Source organism: Lasioglossum baleicum, chromosome 9 (genome assembly GCF_051020765.1).
Source record: "Lasioglossum baleicum chromosome 9, iyLasBale1, whole genome shotgun sequence".
Classification (NCBI taxonomy): Eukaryota; Metazoa; Arthropoda; class Insecta; order Hymenoptera; family Halictidae; genus Lasioglossum; species Lasioglossum baleicum.
The window spans coordinates 16119735-16131802 of NC_134937.1; the positions used below are offsets into that span (position 1 = coordinate 16119735).

Genomic DNA, 12068 nt, shown 5'->3' on the forward strand with positions numbered 1-12068 from the left:
TCGGTTAAATTTTCTTTTACATCATTTCCGTAGATTTTGTCAGGCTGATTTCAAATCCGGTCGTAAAATTTGTCTACTACCTCAGGGTTTTTAACAAAACCGATTTGTCTGAAAAAACCTAGTGAAATCATAATTTTTCTCACATTCTGCAATATTTCAGGTTTAAGAAAAAAAAAAAAATAATCGCTCTATCTCGTTTCTATCGAAAGTGATTTTGACACAAAATTCATCACTTTGCCCCACTGTGCGTCGCCGCAGATAAATTATCAACTCCTTCGACAAACCTGCAGCACGTCGAGCAAGAAGACAATGGTCTCCTGTATTTTCTTTTCGTTTGTTTCGGGGTAGTGTGCGTTGTCTCGACGAGATGAATGCAATATTCCCGCGGCAGCTTCCGCGAATTCCATTGCGACGGAAAGTTTCCCGGTCCGGTGTGCTTCTATTCTCGATTTATTTCAGTTTATGAAACCGAGAAACCGATAAGGGAACATGCATTCGACGGTAATGTGTATGGAACGTTGACCAAAGTGCACCATTTATCGTCGTTTGTCTGCCCAGGAAATTGTAAAGTTTCCGAGGAGATGGCCGTTCGATTTCAATATAGAATTTCGCGTACGGCGATTCCCGTGCTCGGGAGGTAGTCGACATCGATTTCTCTCGACGAAAATTCCGTGGTCGCAGCTTCGACTCTTCTCGACGGGAAAGACGTTCGAGGGTACTCGCGAGGCAATCAGAATTCTCGTGGAATCGAGCGACTTCCTTATACACCGGCAGCTCGCGGACGTCGTGACGTCGCGCGATATCATCTCCCCAGTACGTTTGACCATCGGCCGACCGTTCCCCGACCAAATCCTGATAAAGCCCGTCGACTGCGTAACGAGCTACAAAAGGCACACTTTGTCAGGGATATTTTTCAACGTACAGAATAACCTCCTACCCGGCGTTTTATACTCCGCCGCTTTATTCCGTTTAAATACGCCGTTCACGGAACGGGAATATGATTTATTGAACGGATCTGTCACGCGAAGCTTTTAGTGGATATTTTATGACCCGCTGTATGTATCGGGAATCCTGGCATAATGAAACCCACGGTCTTCTTGCGCCTTCGAAAAACTATACTTCACTCTTGTCCTTCCGTTGTCACGATTTGACACAGTTTTCTTAGGCGGAGTATGCCAATAGGCGAAACAGGAGAGTCTGATGTTCTTTCAGTGTCTGTGTATGGTGCTTTTATTTTTAATACAAGAATCTAGAGACCTAATTGAACCTAATTTTTTACTCCACCATTCAGGGACGTTTGTACACGCGATACATTTTCACACATTATCGTTTACTTTCTAAAGATTGAACATAGTTGGAAGAAATATTAAGAAGACTGCGCATCATTATATCAGGTCATTAAGTACGAAACTTGACAAATGTGTTTGAAATTTGTGTTTTATTTGTCAAGGTTCATAATTAATGACCTGATACAACATAAAAATGTGGTGCATTGATTGGTAGAAATGTTAATTTCTTCATCCAACAATTTTGATAGATGGCAAACAAAAGAATTCTTAAAACCTCGTAACATTTTCACTATTTTGTGTTTCGTGTGTTCATTTTTTTTTATAAATGCTAAAATTCACATGTGACTAGCTTGCCTTTTACCGTTCCGTAAATTCAGGCATTGTTTCCGAGATATTAACAGGTGAAAATTGATGGTTTAACTTCCGGCAAGTGCTGTTTAAATCATAGCCAGTTGAGCGGTAGTTTAAACAGCGCGTCGGAAGTCGAACCATCAATTTTCAGCAGGTAATATCTTGAAAATGTAGCTTCAGCTTGCAAAATGATACGGACCGTGTTTCGATTTGTGTTTGCATTATGATAGGCGTGTTTTCTCGTCGTTCGCATGTGTTCTCGTGACTTTGGGACACCCTGTACAGGATATGGGCCATCGGGAATCACAGTTTACATTGACAGCGCCTGGAGTGTTTGTTTCTCGAATACACACGTCTGAACGTTGATGGCGGTAATAATTAGTCTGTGAAATGTTGACTAGAACCGATGCTCATTTTTGTGTGATAATATGCTCGGTGTGTTGACACTGAATGCATATTCCCATAATAATTTTATAAATTGTATCTGGCACAGAAATGTAAGTTTATTCAGTGAAGAATGATTAATAAAATTCTTATTTCACAGAGTTTAATAAAAACAGCAATGAAGATTAAAGATGTTGTGTAACTGTTAAAAGAAACACTGTCTAACTTCCATTTTACATAGGATTGAATTAAATCTAACGAGAACGTATAGACTGCGGATTTTATACTTTTGTGACAAAAATGGGTAAGTGCAATTTGAAACAGTAGACAGATTAAACGGACTTAGAACCAACTTGAAGTTACGAAAATTATTAAAAAGGTTCTTGGACTTTGCGATTGACGCAGAACATTTTTAATCTGCATAAAGATGACTTTCAATGAAGAAACATGAAGTTATCTGTTACTACAAATGAAAAACAGAGTCGGATATCATCCATCATTGAAAATCACCTCTCCACCATTAAAGACCAAGTGGATCTATTCAAAAACTTCGTATCAGTCCTATTTGTCCGAGTCATTAGACGAAAGTTGGACAGCCCGAAAGAATTTGCCCCATTTTATCCCGCGTTTATCACGAACAACCGGTAGAATGATGCGTTAAGCTTGTTAGTTTTAGGGTCGCGGCTAATGTACCGTGGATTACACGGGAATGAAGAAGGGCGAGAAAGGAGCAGCCCTCGTAGGTACAAAAAGACGCCCGCGAACGCGGAGCTAAGGAAAAAGTGCCCTGGAACGTTCGGACTTTGCCAAGTCGTTGGTCGTTAGGTAAGGATTTACCGATACGTGGGAGCGGAGTACATTTATGCAGGCTATCCCGAGGCATTGTTGCACACGGGATCGATCCGGTTGCTTCTTTCCCAGAGACCCCGGTTCGCCTTACCTAGACCGAGGAAGATCAATCGATAAAGCGCGCACCGCGCCGCACCGCACCGCCGCGCCGTCGCGCGTCTCGATTACGCCGGATTCAAGTGGGAATTCTGTCGGAATTATTCGGTTTGTACCAATTCCAGTCTGATCTCACAGCGTCTTTTCTACTCCCCGGGTCTGTCCTCCTTCTTTCCTGATTCCGCCACACTCGAATAATCGCGTTTGCTCCTTAGAGCGGCCAAAGGATTTGAGAAAACACGGTTATCGGGACTGAGGCACAGTGGCACTTTGTTGTCGCGGGAAAAATGCCGAATCACGGAACCGACGCTTACGCGAAATATTTTTGGAACAGATCTCACGATCCGATCAACGCGAATTCGCCTAACCTCGCTGTAATTTATTTATAGTAATGTCCAGGCTGACAAATCAAGTTTTCTTACAAAGAATATTACTGAAGTACAACGCGCCGATTTTAATGAAAGGTCCAGCCGGAGTTGTTGCGAAAAAATTGGTTTCTATTTTGTTAAACTACTGTGCACCAGAGTGTACCATACTACTACAATTTCGGAGCCTCCCCTAACTGTCAGTCACCCCGTTTTTAGCCCCGAGTCAGGATGGCGTCGAAACGACAGGCAGCGCGGTGGTTATCGACACGGCCCCGACATGTGTACGTCGCAATGCCGAAACGTTCTACTTAGGTGGATGTTTATACACGTCCAGAGCCGGGCTGTGCCAGCATGATAGAACTGGCCCGGTACAGGACACCCCTACAGGACATACCGTACACGCGTGTGTACACATACGGGGGCGCGGCAGGGTCCTGTATTATACAGGACGTCGCGCCAGTCACGGAAACGTGGCCGGCGACACTCGTTGCGTTAGTCAAACGGAAATTAACCAGCGCCCGCGGCCGTATTCGGCCTCGGGCGTGTCCGTTCTTTCGTCGGCCCGCGTCCGTTTTACCGCGACTCGTGATCGCGAAACGCTATGATAAATACACCGTCGGCTGATTTTCATACGGCTGCTGCTCCTACGGTCGCCCCTCCCCTCACGCCAGATTTATGTGAACGCGACCGTGGACACGACGGATCCCGGGATTTATGCTGATTGTATTTAGTTATTGAATACCACCCTTTATTACGACCGACTGCGGTAATGGCTGCGGGATCCCCCCCAGTTCGATATACACTCGCACTGGCAATTTTAATACACTGCCTCTGCCTCTGTGGACTTCGAATGTTGTATAGTCGCCGATAGAATTATTTATTACAGCCTCGAAAATCTACTTTCCAGCATCTTACACGGGAATATAGAGTCGAATATATAACATGAATTTCGATAACATTCAGCATAACCCTATTTTAGTTTGGGCTTATTGAAATCATTCAGCCGAAGATGCTTACACAATTTTTAAAACTAAAATGAGTTTTATGTCGTAAATACTCAAATATCTGTCTTTTTTTACAATAGACAAGAACTCGATACATCTCATCTATGTTTTAAAAACCTAATCTGAAATTGATTTAACGTGTATGATATTACACGTAGATTAAATAATACATGTAGATACACAGCTACATCATCAGCGTTCAATTGGCAGTGAGTGACATAATGAAGCTCAATCAGTGTTCAATACATCGACGCAGCATTAAAAATGTAAAAGGTTTTCAGGTTTTCAGTTGCATGAAATCATAAATTCGGTTCGTATAATACTATCAGCCGATTTACGAAAGGATTAACGTTTTGATTTAAACATTAGCCTTCACCACTAACACACATTTTAAATGTGACGTACAAAATGATACAGGAATGTAGCACAAAAGCTGCGATGAATTTGCAATAGCATTAATTAATAATATTAATTTCATTTGGTTTCGAGCGGCGGGGCAACTCTGATAAAAAATTCATACTATCGAACACCGAATGATGGACCTAGCGCGGGAGTCCTTATGGAAAGAGGTTATGATTAAATAAATTTAATATTGCCCGCGATGCTATAGAGACTGCGAGGGCGCGTTGAAAGATAAATGGGGAGTTTAATATTGCGAAATTGGTGACCCTTAATGTCCCCCGTGTATGATGAATTTAGTGAATATTCGATATCGGTGGACGTATTACATACCGGTTGATCGCCGTATTCTGTCTGGTAATTCCTTTCGTTCGGATAGCTCAAATTTTAAACGGTATATTTATTAAGACCAGAAATCTGCCAGTTGGCCGTCAGATCGTTTCACCCAATTGCCGAACAAGCACGTTCGGTGAATTTCGCTAATTGCTGTGCTGATTGGCGGAAATCCAACGTATCCAGCCGGACAGAGTGAATGCCGGTCATTAACGCGTTTAAAAGTCCTCGAAATTTTTGAGTCCCACCGGTACTCGTTTTACGGCGCGACGCGGAATTCTCAAAATATATCAATCGACTGCTCCGATCGCGATACACTGCTCTTCGGTCTCAACACGCCTATTTTCATCCTTCCCGTTTGTCATCCCGATCGTTTCAATCGTACAATTTGTTAGTTATGGTCAACAAAGCTTCATTCCATTAATTCAATCGCGTTCTATCTTTAGAACATTCTCAATTCACTGTGGATATTAGCGTCATCTCACGATTGCCTCTCTCTGTATTTCTCTCGCTCTCGCTCTTTTTCTTCTTCTGTCTTCCTTTCTCCTTCTCATTCGCTTCAGTTTATTTCGTCGAGAAACACCCGTTTGCGACACTGTAGTTTGTATAGCAATTTAATTAAGCAAAGCTGGCAGGTGGATATCTCCTTTTCCGGCTAATGAAAAATATAAATTAAGCTGCTTTATATATATATATACATATAACAACGATCGTCCGGAGTATATTTTGAGGAATAATCACCGTACAAGAAAGTCCATTCATTTGTTCCCTGTCCCGCATTAACTTCTCGCTATTTAAGACCGAGAGAGTCATCTCTGTCTTCCGGATTTCGTTATATATCTTGAAACCTCGGTCTCCATTTTTGTAATCCTCCGGTCGTTCTCTTAGGAGCACGGTAATGTTATTGTCTGGGAGCAGTGATGATATTGCTATCTCAATATGCTCGGAGGGATTGTGAAATTTTATTTCCGACCAGTACAAAATATTTGTTTATTTCCTTCTTATTAAGCTGTGGTGACAAACCTCTCTAACAGCTAAAATAATTATCAAGTCTTTTCAGAGATCGTCGCTAACTAAAGTAATCAAAGCTCCAATTAATTACACAAAAAGGTAAGAGTTGATAGTAATTGTGGTTGGATTACTTGACTGCAGATATTTATTTATTTATCATCAAATGCAAAATGCAAGAAGCAATATATTATAGAGAAATTAATTTTTATTTTATTCTTACCAGAAGACACGATTCAGTCAGCAAAATATGTGTTCTCTTTGTCTGATTTTTGTAAATGGGAATTTGTATAAAGGTTCCTATTGATTACTAATCGTATAATGAATTATTGCAAAAGTTTTGGAACATTTTCTGCAAAGACAATGTGATTTGTCCGCCATCAAATTTTTCATATTTCCGCAGTGAAAGCTCTTAATTATCTTTTCAACATATCGGGTCCCACATGCTCAGTATTCTCAGTATACCACGCGTTCACTCTCAGCTATCACAACCAACCGACTTGCAATGTATGCGCACGTGTGCAAACTAGCTCGTGTGTAGACGTACGCGCAAATAGGCGCGATCGTGCACACACACACATTGTAAGACACACCTTTACTCGTCCATCGACACATACATCGGCGTAGTGTGACATAATGCGCGCGACAATGCGAGCAGTCGCTATTCTGCAGTATTTTACAATAGCTTCACACTTTGATAAGTACAATTTAAATGGTTTCGGGCCATTTAAAATCAAAGACAGGAAATGTTAACTGCCCTTGAATTCGAGAAATTATGATCGGAATTGCTGAAATTATAGTCCGAGTAATATTAAAAACAGTTTTATTTGCGGACGTACAAGGTGTTTCAAAATTATATGTCGTGACTACCCTAGCGTGATTCTTCATCTTTGGATCGGTGGAGATTTGTTAAAAAAACGCCGCAAAATTAACCTCGACCTTGAATTTCAAGGTAAATTTTTTTATCATTGCGTCGTACAGTACTAATCAGGTTGAACAAAAGTGTGAGAGGAACCATGGGTCACGTTTCTTTCGTAGTTAAATAGAATCCAGATAGCTGTACAATGTCCCGAATAATTTTATTTTACTCAAAAATACGCCAACAATGCTGTTCAATTGTTATTGACTTCTATTTCGCTCGCCGCTTATCACAACGTGGCTTCGAACACACCGAAGCCCAATCACACCGCGCCTCAATCATACGTTAATTTTTGAGCTAACGGTTCGTTTTTGACTCATGGTTCCTTTCAGACTTTTGTTCCCCCTGATGAGTACTATACGACGCAATGACAAAAAATTTGACCGTGAAATTCAAGGTCAAGGTCAATTTTGCGGCAAGTTTTTTTAACAAATCTCCACCGATCCAAAGATGGAGAATCACGCTAGAATAGTCACGATATATTATATAATTTTGAAACATGCTGTAATCAACAAAGAGTGCACAATCGAAATATAAGTTTTCAGTTATCAAAAACTACTATACTAATTATAGTAGTAATACAAAATACATACTACAATATACCTAGAATATAAGTACCATAAGTTGGTATTAATTAATTATAAATTATTGTATATACATGAGGTCCAAATTAGGAACAATTCCAAATTATTTTTAGGTACAGGAATCGATTCAATGTTTAAGTTGTATATTTTAAGTTCAAGTCCAAGTTTAAGTTTGCCCAGTCAAAAGGGTTGGGACGAAAAACTTAATGCCAGTTTGCTGTTCCTGTAATAAATTCAGTTGCTGGTTCGGTAGTGAACATTTTTCCACCTTTCCTCAGCTGTTACTCAGCGTATCGACATTGTCTCAGCGAAATAGTGGCGCAGATGAATCATGTCGGTAGTTCAAAACGTCCTGTTGTCTAGCAGGCTCGCTAGAGAATCTTGTTCGTTACTAAATGAACGTTTCTCCGCCCGACAGACTCGAGTCCGTTGAGTTCCCACTGAAAAACTGCTTTGACGGCACAGCATGCAGTTCACAGACCTCAATTGTTCTTTCTCATCCGGACACAACGTTGATCTCTGTAAGAGGGAATAATGGCTCCTGCGCTAGCGAACAGTGCTTGTTAGGCAACTCGTGTCTTCTGTAAGATTTGAGTGAAAAAAAGCTTCGAGAACACGGGAAATTAGTGGTTTGTGGTAATTTATGCAGCCTTATTGTTAGATTCTTATCGACAAATATATCTTGACAAAAATTCAAATAAACTACTTTTCACTTGGCTGATTCATACATTTCATTCATCAAATGCATTGATACTATGTAGAACTTTTAATGGGATTAAAATTTTAGTAATAACTTCTACAGTATTACAATTGCTAAAGATATAAAAGTTCTTCGAGAATAAAGAATAAAAGTATTGTACAATTCTGACCGACGCAATTTTATCGAGGAACACTCCACCAATGACGAGAATGCCAATAAACCTAGCGAAACTATAGAATATTGTTTCTCGTCGTTGTAAATCACTTTGCATGGTTTGTCTGCAGCAGAAGATATTGGCATTTTGTTTACAGATCTTATTTTCCAGCGCGATCTCGTCCTGATCCGGATGCACCATTTGACAGCGACGTAAAAGCGCTCTGACACACTGCCAAAAAGATCGAACACGACGCGTCATGCATATTGATTTCAGGTTTTCATATCTGCGATCGCTCGGCCGTAAAACTGTCGATGCTTCTTCTTAATTAAGCAACAATACGTGCATTATCCCGTCTCCCAATTCAAAGTTCAATCATTACCTTCATTATTAGACTGTAGATTTCATTTTATATTTCATTTAAAAAATTTAGTTAAAAAATATAAGTGATGGAATTTAAGATAGTCCAAAGATTTAATGGCTGTTGTTTCTTGTAATTGATGCAGACAATTTGGATTTTGCATAAACATCCACAGTATGTTCACCATTATCATCGTAATTCCAAAAGTCAACAAAAATCGAGATATTTAAAAGAATAAATCTGTACGTCGTTGTGTACAGCGACATTAAAAAAAGCTTAGCTTTGTAAATGTTGAGGCTACGGGACAGGTAAATTATAAGACAACAACGATGGACGTATGATAAACTTGAAGACACGCCACAGCTTGATGGTTTCATTAGACGAGCTACTCTCGGGAGTCTGGTTCCCTCGGAGACTTAGCAATGACATGAACTTTAATCGACCCGATATTATACTGACAATTCAAAAGCACATTGTGTCTATTGGGAATTGCGAACTTGTTTCCAAGTTTTAATGCGTTTCGTGGTTCAGTAATTTAATTAATTAGCTATTAATGAGGTAAAGTACAAAGTCCGACTGTAATCAGGAACCAATTGCAAGACTGCATTGATATTCAAAGTGGATATGTTAAGTATTTTCTGTGTGAAAAACGTTCTTTCTGCTCGGGAGCTTTTGTTATTTAACACAATAAATAGTGTAAGACATAAAACGTACTTGCCAACAACCGTAGTCCCGTTGAAAGCACCGGTTCTCGTTAGATCACCGAAGTTAAACAACGTGGAACGTGACCGGCACTAGGATGGGTGACCGTCTGGTCAAAAACCGGAAAGTGACCCACCCGGGGTGTTTTTCACGTGTTGTTGGCAAAAGGTGGTTCGGAACCCACCATAAACAGTAGGTCCCGCTGAAAAGGCGATGGTGAGAGTGGAAAAAGGAGAGGATTGGTAAATGAATTTGAAACCCTGAGGGGACCAAATATCATGTCCATACCATACCATACCATAAAACGTACTTGAAATATTAGGTAGAAAACTGGAGAAGTAAAAAGGAAAATGTACAACATTTCAATAGAAAATCAATAAGAAGGAACTGAATATGGAGTAAGAGAAAAATATAAAAACTATTAACAAATTAAAATTGTGTCAAATATCCATAGCTAGTTTTTAGAGAAAGAATTGTTATCAAACGTCACTCAAAAAATAATTAAAATAAAAATTAAATTAATTGAAAATTAAATTAATTAAATTAATTATAAATTAAATTAATTAAATTAATTTAAAAATAATTTAATCGCCCCCAAGGAAAGCAAGAAGTAGAAAATAGTGCTATACATGAGTGCAAATAAAAATGTACTTGTACTGTGCAAGTCGTTGCGGGTCAGCCATAAAATTGATGGCAGCAGCCAATGATCGCGTGGTCGGCGAAGTACAAGTAGGGGGATTAGCCACAATGAACGAGTTCCGTTCATAGTGAAATGCGCAGTAGAGTCTAAATTCGTCGGCTAGTAAGTATATTCTTATTTGGACTCAAGTATAGTGTCCGGGTTAAGGAACAATAGGAAGCGTGGTAAAGACAATAGCGGTAGAAAAGAGCAACTCACTCCAGTCGCAGCCAATAACAAATCTTCTGAATGTGGAGGGGGTATTGGCCCGCCCACCTTTATCACATGACTCGGTGTACATGCATGTGGCAGCCGCACTCTCAATCGGTTGAACTCTATACATGATTACAAGTTTCCATGCAGCGGGAAGCATCGAAACTCCGGGGAACAAGTTCAAATTACACATATATGCATCCGAAACCTTTCTAATTGCTTTTCAGTTCCGAGTTCTGGATAGAACGGTCAGTCGAGCTCTCTAGGACGTTCCAAACGGCCGTGCTCGCAGTTTATCGTGTCTTTCGTTCCTGGCAAATCGCATAATCTCCCAGACATCTCGTTCCGGTTCTTTTCCCGCGCCAGTCACGTTCACCGCGAATGGAATCCGGGGCGAGCGTGATTGGCGCGTTCGTCGTACTCGCGAAAAGCGCATTTGCTCGCAGATTTCACCTCGGTCGCGCCTATCACGGGCGAAAACGGCAACAGGGAGAACAATAAACGCCCGCGGAGACTGCGGGAAATATTTTAACGCGAACCGCACCGCACCGTACCGCGTCGTTGCTGTCCCTCAACAGAGTGAGCAATTATGAGCCACCCCTTACCGAGGGGTGGACTTCAGTTTACGACGGGATGCTGTAGCGTTTTTTATCGCCGCTTCAACGCCTGCCACTTCGCGACAGCAAGTGCCCATTCATTATGGAAAACGGAAACCCGCGGGGACGTAAAAAATCCGGCCTGGTCCGAATTAAATGCAGCCACTTCCGATACTCGCGATCGAAGACTGCGCTTCGAGATACAGAGAGTACTGATTTATGTCCCCATTTCTTTCGAAGTGGAGTTACTTTATCAATTTTAAATGAGCCGGCTTGCACACTCCATCCATCGAGCTTGCTAGACTATAGATTTTTATGTAAAATAAAGATTGTCTGCATTAATTGCCAGATACTGGAACTACGTAGACGTTCAATGAATTTTTTAATGGTTTCCGTGGGTTGAAAATAGTGCAATCCGCAGTACTGATTTATTTCGTAGAAGATCTTGTATAAGGGAGGAAATAATTTACGAATGATAAAATTGGATCTTCTAGGGTTCATTGCTCTAAAACATCAAAGAAACTAAAACAAAAATTTATTTTTAAAATGACATTTTAAGGTGTTCTTGTATTATTAACTAGACATAATAACGTCTAGTGCTGCCTGACTCTCATAATCACAGATACAGTAAATAAGTTACAGTGAGGAGCATAACTGATTCCACACATTTTAAATCAGAACAACTTTTATATGAATGGACCAAATGACTTCAATTTCTCTGTAAGGCTAGAAGAATTAGTTTAATAAATGACGTCTAATAAATAAGTTGAAAAAATGCATTTGGTCGGGGGGAAGTGTGAAAAACAATACTAAAAATTGATTTTTACCATTTTTTTAGCTGGTCCAACAACGAAAATTTAAAAAATATGTTTTGTTCCATTGAAATTGGGTAATTGGATTACGAATTATAAACTATCAAAAGTGGTAAAAAGACCGAAAATTTTGAAAAATGTTAATTTTTGACACTTTTGATCGTTTATAATTCGCAAACCAATTAACTAATTTCAATGAAATTTTCAGAGCGTATATAATTCATACCAGTAGACCAGACACATCTTTTGCATTTTCGTTATTGGCCC

General features: G+C 40.1%; 1 protein-coding gene across 6 annotated transcripts in view; it reads right to left on the reverse strand.

Moving 5' to 3' along the window:
• Positions 1-12068, reverse strand: part of Ddr (discoidin domain-containing receptor 2) — a 334142-nt gene that overhangs the window by 172601 nt on the left and 149473 nt on the right. Inside the window, exon 1 of one of the 6 annotated variants that reach the window (XM_076429977.1) lies at positions 5074-7338. The exons of the other annotated variants lie outside the window; for them this stretch is intronic. The gene's annotated coding sequence lies outside the window, so the exon portion shown is untranslated. Of the gene's footprint in view, positions 1-5073; positions 7339-12068 lie in introns of those variants that run through there. 6 annotated transcript variants of the gene reach the window in all.